Source organism: Camellia sinensis, chromosome 6 (genome assembly GCF_055761805.1).
Source record: "Camellia sinensis isolate YWXY chromosome 6, ASM5576180v1, whole genome shotgun sequence".
In the NCBI taxonomy this organism is placed as follows: domain Eukaryota; kingdom Viridiplantae; phylum Streptophyta; class Magnoliopsida; order Ericales; family Theaceae; genus Camellia; species Camellia sinensis.
In genome coordinates, this window is record NC_138966.1 from 65,793,755 (window position 1) to 65,807,172 (window position 13,418).

Genomic DNA, 13,418 nt, shown 5'->3' on the forward strand with positions numbered 1-13,418 from the left:
ATAAACCAGAGACAGTGGCAACCATCACCGGCACATACCCAGACCCAAAATCAACACCACCGGCGAGACAACACCACCGACGGCGCAAAACAAACTGAGTACACGGAGCAAAACCCGTCATGGCACCACCCTCAACCGTAGCTCATCAAGACCCATAATACACACTCAAATGACATAACTCTCTCTCACAAAGACAGTAACACCTTGGAAAGAGAAGTTAACAACAAGATAGAGCTCAAAGCAGAGAACACACCATTGCTGGAAAATAGCCCAGGACACAAACAGCCGGACCATCACCACCAATTTACAACACCCAATAGTGACCACCATAACATGCGATTCTCTCTCTCCTACAAAACAAAGTTCGTACTCAGAGAAGCAAAGAACCATGAACCCAGCGTTTGGACACTGAACCGTAAATCCAGCGAATGGGCATTGAATTTGCAAAGAACCATAAACAACTGGTTGCCCAGAACACATTCTCCCTCAAGGGTAAGGGAGATAATCAGAACCGTACTCCATAATCACTCTGGGGGGAGCTTTCTCTCTCTAGATTCTAGAGAGAGAGGCTCTACTTTCTTCCCCTTAAACTTGGACGGACGGAGAAAGTTAGAGAAACTTTTTCTTGAGTGCTAGAAGAGAAATAGAAAAAAGAAAGAAATAGGAAGAAAATCAAACGGAATTGAAATTCATCATTTTGGACTTCAGAATTGAACACTTAGGTGATTTAGAAAACCTTAAATGAGGTACTTAAGATGAACTAATATCGTTCAGTTAGAATTACTTAGAAAATTTTCTTTTCTAAATGTTAAGCATAGTTAGTTAAACTTGGCCGCTTGAGCTATTGAACCAATTAGTGACCTAAGTTAATTAGTAGTTCCTAGAACAAAATAGAGAAGGACGAAGAAAGTTAGAGAGAAACTTTTTTTTGTTGAGAGCTGGAAGAGAAACTCACAGCAATGAAAGAGAAATAGGAAGAAAATCAAATGAAAATCAAATTCGTCCTTTTGGACTTGAGAATTGAGCACTTAGGTTATTTAAAAGACCTTAAATGAGGTGCTTAACTTAAGCTAGGAGGTTAAGCAAGGTTAGTTAAAATGACAAGGAAGGGGATTAGGTTGCGAGCTTCTCTCTCTAAAATTTAGAGAGAGAAAACTCTCTCCGTTGTTACCCATGGTGTTTTGAGAGTTCCTTACCATATTCTTTGTCTGGTTTGGTAAGAGATTGATTTAGAGGCTGTTCTGAATTTCAGACCAGCTTTATTTGATTAAGTTGTGCTTTGATTTGTTGATTTCTGTTAAAACAAGTCATGTTTATTTCGGTTTCACGGAAGTTTGACATGTCTGTCTTAATTCGGCTATTCTCATAGCTGGTTTAGGGTGCTGCCTAAAGCTTGGTGTTACTCTCAGGTGAGCTAGGGTGTTCATACCGTTGCATCATGTTCTGGGTTGGGTTACCACTAGTGTGGTCGTCAATGGTTCGGCTCGGTGGGATGGCTCACAGTTCAGCAAGGTTGAGCTCCATTTGGTTCCCTGCTTGTCATCTACGGTTTGGGTCGCCGGAGTGTTGGGTTTTCCATGTCCGGTAGTTACTCTGTTTGAAGTGGGTCTGCGTGTTCTTGAGCTTTGGTTTGTGCATAGCTGAATGTTCTTGAGCTTTTCTATACACAATGCCAAGATATTTTGCTGTTCTGGGTTGCTCATGGATTTGGGGGGTACACAGGTCCGGCGCCATCTGGCCTTCCTTTTACGGTCGACAGTTGGGTTGCGGGTCTCTGACGACTTAGTTCAACTACAGCGTCTGTGCCGTCGTCAAGCATGTTGCATGGGGTTTTTTTCCCCCAGTGCTGCATGATAAAGAGCTCGAAGTTGTTGGTAGTGTTCAACTTCTTATTAACGTCGCTGCTACATTGGCCACGGTTGTGGTGTATTTTTGCTCCAGTAAGGAGGTTCAGTGGCCCATGGTGGTTTCACCAGTGGGTCTTGGTCATGTTGTGCTGCTCCGATAAGGGGATTTTTGTTTCTTACCGTTGGAATTGCGATGGTGACGTTATAGCTTTGTCTGCCTCATATATAGCGCCAGAGTGCAAGTTCATGGTTTTGGTGAGACTGTTGCTGACTACACACGGCTATTGGCGCGTGTATATGGGCATTGGGAGTTCACCCGTATGGGGTAGAGTGATCAGCTGCAAAGCTGTCTGTGTGTTGCTTTCACGCACCTTGGGTTCTGTGGCCAGCTGCAAAGCTGTCTGCTTGCTGCTGCCATCACGTGAGGTGATAGAGGTAATTTTTATTATTTTAAATTCGGTTCTTTTGTTTGTTTAGCCATTATTCATGAGACATGGTTATTGTTTTGTTTATTGGCCCATATATTTTTTCCAAATTCTCGTTTATTGTTTCGATGATAAAGATTATTTGGAGACGAAAAAGGATATATGGGCTATTTTGTGCTTTATTTGTGCTTTCTTTGTTGGGTACCTACTGTTATGTGGTTGTTTAAATTTATTTTTCTATTAGAGGTTTTTTTTTTTTTTTTGGTATCAGTTTCCCCATCTTTGGGGGTGGTGTGAGATTTGTTGTATTACCTGGGATATGTCCTTTGTAAATGTGTAAATTTTTGTCTTTAATTTATGACTTATCTACCCAAAAAAAAAAAAGTTAAACTAATATTGTTAAGTTATAATTACTCAGAAAATTCTGTTTCTTAGAGGCTAAGCAGGGTTAGTTTGAGTTAAACTTGGTCACATAAGTTAATGAAACAATTAGTGACATAAGCTACTAAGCTCGTGGAACAAAATAGAGAATGATGGAGAAGGACGGAGAAAGTTAAAGAGAATCTTTCTTCATGAGAGCTAGAAGAGAAAGTTGGAGAAAAGAAAGAGAAAAATAGGAAGAAAATTGAAAGAAATTCAAATTCATCATTTTGAACTTTAGAATTGAACACTTAGGTGATTTAGAAAACCATAAATAAGGTGCTTAAGTTAAACTAAAAGCGTTAAGTTACAATTACTTAGAAAATTCTCTTTCTTAGAGGCCAAGCAAATTTATTTATTTATTCACCAAAAAAAAAAGCAAGTTTATTTATAGTTAATCTTGGCCACTTAAGCTAATGAAACAATTAGTGCCCTAAGCCATTTAGTTCCTAGAACAAAATAGAGAAGAATGGAGAAGGACGAACAAAGTTAGAAAGAAACTTTCTTTTTGAGAACAAGAATGGAAAGTTAAAGAAAAGAAAGAGAAATAGGAAGAAAATCAAGGGAATTCAAATTCATCATTTTGGACTTGAGAATTGAACACTTAGATGATTTAGGAAACTTGAAATTAGGTGCTTAAGTAAAACTAATATTGTTAAGCTACAATCACTCAGAAAATTCTCTTTCTTGGAGGCTAAGCAGGGTTAGTTTGAGTTAAACTTGGCCACTTAAGTTAATGAAATAATTAGTGGCCTAAACTAATTAGTTCTTAGAACAAAATGGAGAAGGATGGACAAAGTTAGAGAGAAACTTTCTTCTTGGATTTGTTGTATTATTGGGGAATGCCCCTTGTAAATGTGTAAACTTTTGTCTTTAATTTATGACTTACGTACCCAAAAACAAAAGGAAACTTTCTTCTTGGGAGCTAGAAGAGAAAGTTAGAGAAAAAGAAAGAGAAATAGGAAGAAAATCAAAGGGAATTCGAATTCATCCTTTTGGACTTAAGAATTAAACACTTAGATGATTTAGAAAACCTTATATTAGGTCCTTATGTTAAACTAATTTCGTTAACCTACAATTAGTCAGAAAATTCTCTTTCTTAGAGCCTAAGCAGGATTAGTTTGAGTTAAATTTGGCCACTTAAACTAATGAAACAATTAGTGGCCTAAACTAATTCGTTCCCAGAACAAAATAGAGAAGGATGGAGATGGACGGAAAAAGTTAGAGAGAAACTTTCTTCTTAACAACTAGAATACAAAGATAGAGATATGATAGAGAAACAGGAAGAAAAAACAAAGGGAATTCAAATTCATCATTTTAGACTTGAGAATTGAACACTCAGGTGATTTAGAAAATCTTAAACGAGGTGCTTAAGTAAAACTAATATCGTTAAGCCACAATTACTCAGAAAATTCTCTTTCTTAGAGGCTAAGCAAGTTTATTTATAGTTAAACTTGGCCACTTAATGAAACAATTAGTGGCCTAAGCTAATTAGTTCCTAGAACAAAATAGAGAAGAATGGAGAATGACGTAGAAAGCTAAAGGGAAATTTCTTCTTTAGAGCTAGTAGACAAAGTTAGAGAAAAGAAAGAGAAATAGGAAGAAAATCAAAGGGAGTTCAAATTCATCCTTTTGGACTTGAGAATTCAACACTTAGGTGATTTAGAAAACCTTAAACTAGGTGCTAAGTAAAACTAATATTGTTAAGCTACAATTAATTAGAAAATTCTTTTTCTTAGAGGCCAAGCGGGGTTAGTATGAGTTAAACTTGGCCTTTTAAGCTAATGAAACAATTAGTGGCCTAAGCTAATTAGTTCCTATAAGAAAATAGAGAAGTATGAAGAATGATGGAGAAAGTTAGAGAGAAGCTTTATTATTGAGAGCTAGAAGAGAAAGTTAGAGAAAAGAAAAAGAAATAGGAAGAAAATCAAACGGAATTCAAATTTATCATTTTGGACTTGAGAATTGAATAGGTGATTTAGAAAACCTTAAATAAGGTTCCGTTAAGCTACAATTACTCAGAAAATTCTTTTTCTTAAAGGCTAAGCAAGGTTAGTTTTAGTTTAACTTAGCCACTGGAGTTAATGAAATATTTAGTGGCCAAAGCTAATTAGTTTGTAGAAGAAAATACAAAAGGTTGCAAAAGGACGGAGAAAGTTAGAGAGATTTTTTTTTGTTAAGAGCTAGAAGAGAAACATAGAGAAATGATAGAGAAATAGGAAGAAAATCAAACGGAATTCAATGTCATCCTTTTTAGACTTGAGTATTGAACTCTTAGGTGATTTAGAAAACCTTAAATGAGGTACTTAAGTTAAAGTAATATCATTAAGCTACAATTACTTCGAAAATTTTCTTTCTTAAAGGGCTAAGCAGGGTTAGTTTGAGTTAAACTTGGCCACTTAATCTAATGAAACAATTAGTGACCTAAGCTAATTAGCTCCTAGAACAAAATAGAGAAGGACGGAGAAAGTTAGAGAGAAACTTTCTTCATGAGAGCTAGAAGAGAAAGTTAGAGAAAAGAAAGAGAAATAGAAAGAAAATCAAAGGGAATTCAAAATTCATCCTTTTGCACTTTAGAATTGAACACTTAGGTGATTTAGAAAACCTCAAATAAGGTGCTTAAGTTAAACTAATATCATTAAGTTACAATTACTCAAAAAATTCTCTTTCTTAGAGGCTAAGCAAGTTTATTTATTTTATTTATTCACCCCCTAAGAAAAAAGCAAGTTTATTTTTAGTTAAACTTGGCCACCTCAAGGGGAAAAAAGCAGAGCCTCTCTCTCTAGATTCTAGAGAGAGAAAGCTCCCCCGGTGGTGTATCATGGTGGAGTAAGTCGGGTACTTTTTCGACCAGTTTGTTTAGCTCATCTACCCATAATCTGAGGGTAAGTGAGCATGTTTTAAGGTCTGTTAAGCTCCAGTTAGGGGTGGGATCTTTGTTTGTGTAGTCTCAAGTTTGCTTGGGAGTTCTGCTGTTTGCTCTGGGATTCTTTCTTGACCCAGTTACTTCGGCCTCCAGTTGCGGTCAGCCATGGTTGTGAGAATGGGGTTCATCCCAGTTTGCTTCACCGGCATGCCACCTGTCAATCCCTGATGGTTTAAACCGTCGTGGGTTAGTGCTGCCCTTTGTCGGAGTGTGATCATCGTTGGTGGGTTCTGTGGTGTGATGACGGGACGGTGCTGTACAACCTGGTAACTGAAGCGGAGGTCCCCCAGGAGGGGTATGGATTCACCGGTGGGTCTACAGCTTGTTGTGGTGCCTGCTGGACGTCTTTCTGGTAAGTGACTGGTCATGTTTGTTTTCATGGCAGTCATGTTATGCCCAGGGTTGTTTTGCTCTGTGTTGGCTGTTTGGTTGCACGCATTGGCAGGGCGTGTTATTTTCTGGCCAGTTTTTTTGTGGTCATCTGGAAACGGTGATATGGCGTTTCTACATTGGTAAGCTTGCTGTTTTCTCTGGCGATGGTCAATATGGTTCAGAGAAGTAGGTGGTTCGATGCTGGTTCTGGGTTTATCCAACTGGTCGTTTCTGATGTGATGCTTGATGGTGGTCCTGTCGGTGCTGGGTTTTCTTTATCCAACTCAGCCGCTGGTGGGGTCTGGTCTCCGTGTTGCTCCGCTGCGATGTTGGAGTCTTGGAGTTTACTATTGCTGATCGATAGTGATTTTTTAGATGTGTCCTGGTAGTTTCGTTGGTGGAGCGTAGTGCAGGTATGTTGCGTCAAGCTCAGCTAGCCATGGTGGTCTCTCCGGCGTCAGTGTTTTTTGAGGTAGACTGGTGCAAAGGTGTGAGCTTCATGCTCATGAGCGTGAGTGACCACGTTTGTGGTGCTGTGTGAAATTGCTCGGCGTGCAGATCCTGCACATGAGTTGATTTTTTGGCCTGTCTACTTGATATAGGTACCGTGCATGCTGATGGCTTATTGGGATGGGTAAAAGCTAATCATCTTTATATATTATATGTATATGTACTATATATAGTTGGTTTGTTTAGTTCTCATTGCCCCACGTGAGTGGGGTTTTTCCCACCTGTGAGCTGGTTTTGATTTTGTGTATCACTTGTGGAAAATTGTCTACCACGTGGAGTTTCAAGTTATTATTTTTTGGGGAACTTACCAATAAGTTCCGTATACAAAGTTCAAGATCTATCTAATCCCCAAACAAAATACTTACACCAATTAGTCCTATATATTTTTAATTGTTACCAAAAAAATCCTTTTTTTTTTTTTTCAATTTACAGATGCTGTTACATTCTACTACCGTCAAACTTCCATCAAACGGTCATCGGAGACTCATTGGAATATTCAACATCATCGAAAAGTCGTCGGAGTATCACTGGGAAGTCATCGGAGTATCGCCAGAAGTTCACCAGAGTGTTAAGAACGTTAATGGAAGTCGACGGAATGTTCAGAACGTTCACGGAACGTTAAGAACATCATTGGAGACTCACTGAAATATCCAGAATATCGCCGAAAAAAAAAATAAACGGACAAATTAAAGTGAAAAAATATAGCAAAATGTGCTAAATATTGATAAACTAAAAGAAAAAAATAGAACGACAAAAAACAACAACAATGGGAAAAACATATGCTATTTTTCAATTGTAAGGTTTAAGCAAATAATTTCTAATATTGATCAAACTGAAAAATAAGTTTTGAAACTGTAAAATATTAGTAAAACTTTATAGTTCTAAAGACTGTTATGAAACTGTAAAATTTTACAGTTTTATACCATGATTCATTCTAGCACAAAAAAAAATTTGAAATTGTAAAATTTTACAGTTTTCACCGCCTGTAACTAAAACTCGAAAATAACTTGTTCAGAACTTAAAAATTTTCTCTATTAGAGCAGAAAAAGAGAAGTGTATAACAAAGAAAATGTAAAAAAAAAAAAAAAAGAGAGATCGAAGGAGAGAGGTGAATATAGAGAGGGGATTGTACTCCGGCAACTATTTTTTGTTTAGATCTAGCCGGATCTGATGTAGATCTACTCAGATCTGATGTAAATCTACACAGCACCAAAAAAACTTAAAACTACAAAATTTTACAGTTTTCACCGCCTATAACTAAAACTCGAACACAACTTGTTCAAAACTTAAAATTTTTCTCCATTAGAATAGAAAAAATAGAAGTATATAACAGAGAAAATGTAAAAAAAAAAAAGAGATCGAAGGAGAGAGGCAAATATAGAGAGAGGATTGTACTCTGGCAGTTATTTTTTGATTAGATCTAGTCGGATCTAATGTAGATCTACTCAGATCTGATGTAGCTCTACATCAGATCTGATGTAAATCTACTCATTTTCTTCATCGGAAACATATCTTCTCTATTGTCGGTGAGAGTGAAGTAAGTAGTCGACGGTCGGTGGTTGTTGATGAATCCCAATCGATGGTAGTCGTCAGTCGTCGGCGGCTATATATCGGAAAGAGAAAGAGAAGAAGCAAGATATAGTTACCCATCAACGATCGTCAAAAAACACAAAGAGCAAAAGAGACAAAGAAGAAGAGAGGCAGAGAAGAAGAATAATAACGTTATAGGACTTTTAGGTATAAGCAAAAAGTTATGGGACTAAATAGATTACACGTTTTTCAAACAAGACTTCCTGGTAATTTCCCCTTATTTTTTTTGGGCTCAGATGGGCTATCTGAGCCACGTGCTTGATGATGTTGCTTGGGTTATATGTAACAATTAGGCCCACGGTTTGGTGTTCATTTGGTTTCTCAATTATCTGTTTATGGTTGGTGGGCCCGTCAGTGGTTTATATGGGATGCCGTTGGCTCATTTTCTGTGGAGCCCACCAAGACCTTTTGCCTATGGAGATTGGAGGGAATACAATTTTTGAGTACTGAAGCAGTGGATTTTAATTTATATATGGGCCCATTTTAGGCCCATTTGAGGTTTATATGATTTTCTTCTGTTCAACCATGGCGCAGCAGTATATGGTGTACAACGGTTAATTTATGATGACTGACTACGTGATCTTCATGTGACGAGTTAAACAAAATAGAAGGAGAAATTGGAAGAGAATGGGTTAGTGAGAGAAACTCTGACATCTCTCTAGAAAACCCTCAATTTTCTAGGGTTTCAATACCTCATTGATTTCACGATGCCAGTAGTTATTGCCAAAAACCAAACATTAAATGGGAAAGATGTGGTGAGTTCGTGTATGGACAGTAGTGTGGAAGTCAAAAATCCCCAAATCGGTGTATTACGATTATGGTTAGATAGTCAAGTGTGCACAACTCTGAGTGAGTTATTGATGAGCAATACTGGAAATATTGGTCAAAGTTCGAACCTTGACCCTTTAATGGGTGACAATGCTGATAGCTTAGATGAATGAAACAACCAATCGATGGATCTTCAAAGGATAGCCGATCGACTTCAAAGGTTGAGAGACCCTGAATCGACTGGTATAACCCCAAAATCACCAGTCGCATCACATCTAAACCCTAGATGGGCTGAAGAGATGGAGAAGGAAGATATATCTTTCAAGAATATCCCTGATAGCTTGGAGATCACGAGAATCAGCGCCGATGGAAAGAAGGGAGATGCTCTAACTCTTCAATCAGACCCTACGCTCAGTCCAGAAGATCAGAATCCAGAAAGTGATCCAGAAACCCTAGATGAGAACGATTGTAATGAATCCCACAGTCGAGGAAGGGGGGAAACAGTTATAGAGGTGGCCGAGGTGGTAGGGGTCAAGGAGGAGGCTGAGGTCAAGGTAGGGCTTCCGAAACTAAGAAATCTTGGGCTGATGTTGCTGCAACTTCAAATCGTTCGTGCTTGCCATTAAGGTATGTTCCTCCTATAGTGAATGATGAATTTGTCAATGTTAACCTTCCACCAAGGCCAAACCCGTTGGAAAAATAGGATTCTTGTTTAGTGGGGTACTTCATTGACAAGGGTGTTGCGTTTAACTATATGAGGAATAGTGCTTTCAGTTTATGGAAAAACAAAGGGCTTAAGGAAGTTCTTTCTAATGGGGAGGGTTTCATCTTTTTCATTTTTGAAAGCCCTAGTCGCTGCAGTGAGGTCCTTGAAGGGGGGCAATGGTATATAGGGGGTTTCCATCTTATCCTCAAGAAATGGACTCGGAAGATGAGACTAACTAAAGACAAAATCCAAAAAGTTCCAGTTTGGGTTAAATTCTTCAATGTCTCGATGGAATATTGGGATAGTGATGGCTTGAGTAGGATAGCAAGTGTGGTTGGAGTTCCATTATTTACAGATCATCTCACTGATAAGGGAACTAGAGTGTGTTTTGCTAGAATTTGTGTGGAAGTGGATGCTAGTGCCAAACAACCTCCTTCTTTCCTTGTCTATTATAGGGAAGATCAAGTGATTGTTAAGGTGGAGTATCAGGGGCTTCCGGCTAAATGCGAGCACTATTTGGTTTTTGGGCATGACACAACTAAGTGTTACTACCCAAGTAGCAAAGTTAGTTAATCTTCAGAAAGAAACTAAGAACAATCCGAATCCTGGGTAGAGCACTGTCAAGGCAAAGGGTGAAAGAAAAGTGGGAGAACCAGATCCTATAGACGAAGAAATGGATGGAAGTTTGGCTAGAAATATATCAGATGGGGAAGTCCATACTCCAGCAGAGGAGAACAACCGCCAAGTTCCATCAGAGGCCAACAATTCTGCTGTCATGGTTACTAATACGACTTTGGGCAATCAGAGTGCTACCCTTGTAGATGCTATCAATACTGATATTGCTTTGCCTCATTGTATAGATGGGTTAGCAAGTATACAGAAGGAATTGTTAGATATTGTTATGATAGCTCTTCCTGGGGATACAGAAGTTTTGGAGAAAGTGAAGAACCTGTCTACTACTGAGGAAAGCTCACAAGCCACTCTTGACAACTGTCTTGCAAGTTCTACCACCAGAAAATCCTCTGGCAAGGGTAAAAGCCAGAGGAAGAAAAAAAGGTAATTTCTGTTTTCTTGGGTTGAGAGTTTTTTTTTTTTTTTTTGTTTCCCTATGTCTTTTAAAATTGCTTCTTGGAATATTAGAGGGTTTAATGACCCCTCTAGACAAAAAGAAATGAGAAATTTTTTGGTTAAGGAAGATATTAAGGTCATGGGTATTTTGGAGACCAAAATAAAAGCTATTAATGAAAATCAAATTTTCTCATCTTGTATAAGTAATTGGTCTTTTTTGACAAACTCTCAACCTAACAAAACTGGTAGGATTTGTGTGTTTTGGGATCCAGCTTTTTGTAATGTCACACTGGTCAATTTTTCAGATCAGTAAATTCTCTGTGAAATAACTGATTTATCTCAGGCCAAGGTTTTCAATACCTGTTTTGTCTATGCTGAGAATAGACATGTTTTGAGGAAAGAGTTTTTTGACTATATGTTTAGGTTATCTCTCTTAAGCCTTGCCACCCCTTTAACTTTTCTAGGGGATTTCAATGCTATTAGATACAATTATGAAAAATTTGGGGGGTCTCTTCATTGGAACAGTGAGAAAGAGGTTTTTAACTCTTACATTCTGAATGCTAAGCTTGTTGACTTATCTTGTGGTGGGTGTCAGTTTACTTGGGGTAACAAAAGGACCAGGGGTGATTACATAGCCACTAAAATTGATAGAGTTTTGGTCAATGAGTCTTGGATTGACCAATTCCCTACTTCTACTGCTATGTTTCTCCTCTCTAGTATTTCAGACCACTTCCCTGTTGTTGTTACTATTTCTGGTAAGGCTCCCTCTTTCAAAAAGACCTTTTAAATATTTTGATTTTTGGGCCAAACACGAGGACTTCCTTCCTAAAGCTGCTCAGGATTGGAATCAGTACATTATTGGTGTCCCCATGTTTAGAGTTTGCCAAAAACTCTGTAGTTTGAAACCTATCCTTAAATCCTTGAACAAAAAGGATTTTAGTGATATTTCTACTAGAGTCTTGCCTACCAAAACTGAGTTGGATTCCATCCAGTGGAAATTAGACAAGGATCCCAGTAATAGCTCTTTTCAAATCCTTGAAAGGAGTCTCCTTAAAAAGTATGTGGATCTTAGTGTTGTTGAGGAGAGTCTGGCCCACCAGAAGCCTAGGGTCCAATGGCCTAGCCTGGGGGACAGGAACAATAGTTTTTTCTTTAGGTCTGTTAAGAGTAACATCAATAGGGGTAAAATTCTTAATGTTGATATGGAGGATGACAGGGTTTTGTCCAAACCTGAGGAAGTTCATGATGCATTTATCAATTATTTTTCCAAACTTTTTGGTACTCCTTCTCAGGAACAGTATAGAGGTTCTGGTAGAATTCATACTCTTATCCATTCTAGAGTCACTATTGATCAAGCTATCAAACTTGCTAGTCCTGTTTCTGATAAGGAGATTAAGGATGCTTTCTGGTCATTAAAAGCTAACAAGGCCCCTGGCCCTGATGGGTTTTCAGCTGGTTTCTTTAAGAGTGCTTGGAATATTGTTGGTAAAGATGTTACCCAAGCCATAAGAGCCTTTTTTGAATCTGGGAAGCTCCTTTCTGAAATCAACAATACTACCATTGCTCTCATTCCTAAGGTTCCTAACCTGGTAAAAGTGAGGGACTATAGACCTATCTCCTGTTGCAATACAATCTATAAGTGCATTGCCAAGATTATTGCTAACAGAATTAAAGCTGTCCTCCCTGATCTTATCGATCCTGTTCAATCTGCTTTTGTGCATGGGAGAAGAATCTCTGACAATATTTTTTTGTCTCAAGAGATTATGAGAGGTTATCATAAGAACTCGCATGTTCCTAAGTCTGCTATGAAAGTTGATATCATGAAAGCTTATGATACTGTTAGATGGGAGTTCATCATTGATATTCTCAATGCGATGGGCTTTCCCCATACTATGATCTCCTGGATTAAAGCATGTATGACTAGTCCTTCTTTTTCCATTTGTATTAGTGGCAGCCTTCATGGCTACTTTAAAGGGGCTAAAGGTCTTAGGCAAGGAGATCCTATGTCTCCTTACCTTTTTGTTCTGGTATTGAAGGTCCTTGCTAGCATTTTAGATGAAAAATCCAAGCAGCCTCTCTTCAGATTTCATTGGAGATGTGAGAAAACTAGAATTTTTAATCTTTGCTTTGCTGATGATCTTATGATTTTCAGTAAAGGTGATGTTAACACTGTTCGTATGATTATGGATGGCTTGGATGAGTTCAGCTCTCTAATGGTTTCTATCTTTCTATGCTTTCCTGGCAGGTCCTTTTATATTGTCTAGGACATGCATGTCAACAATGTTCAACTAGGGACTGTTATTTCAAGCTGCCAATGGAAATTTCTAAGTTGGCAAGAGTGAGGAAAGGGTCTATGGGAATGGCTGCTGAATGCGCCTTCCGGATATTTCAAAATGTTCAAAAGCTGTGTTTTATTTTCTTTTTGTTCTACACCTACTATAACTACATACTTATTTTGCCTACTCTAGTGGGATGTATATTTTGTTACTCATAACTATTATGACGCATACATCAGAATGTTGGCTTCTCCTCCAGCGCAATTTAGGAATGGTGTTACACTCGTGTAGGTTGTGCTTCAAGACTATGCTGGTTCAGATTTCGGGGATTTTCTGGATGGGTTACTTTGGTTTTTATTTTCATTATTGGTGTTTGGTGTTTTTGGATGGGTTACTCATAGATATTACTTTTTTTCATTATTGGTTTTTTAGTTAGCTTCCCCACTATTGTTCAATTGCTATTTCTCCTTGATATTGTTTTTGAACAACATGCGCCTAGGTTTTAGTTGT

At 38.1% G+C, this 13,418-nt stretch overlaps 1 long non-coding RNA gene across 1 annotated transcript in view; it reads left to right on the forward strand.

Moving 5' to 3' along the window:
* The first annotated feature begins 1,094 nt into the window (after positions 1–1,094).
* The window catches only part of LOC145792291 (uncharacterized), a 56,402-nt gene continuing 44,078 nt past the window's right edge, over positions 1,095–13,418 (forward strand). The window contains exon 1 of the long non-coding RNA XR_014331680.1: positions 1,095–2,282. This is a non-coding gene — a long non-coding RNA (uncharacterized LOC145792291). The remainder of the gene's footprint in view (positions 2,283–13,418) is intronic.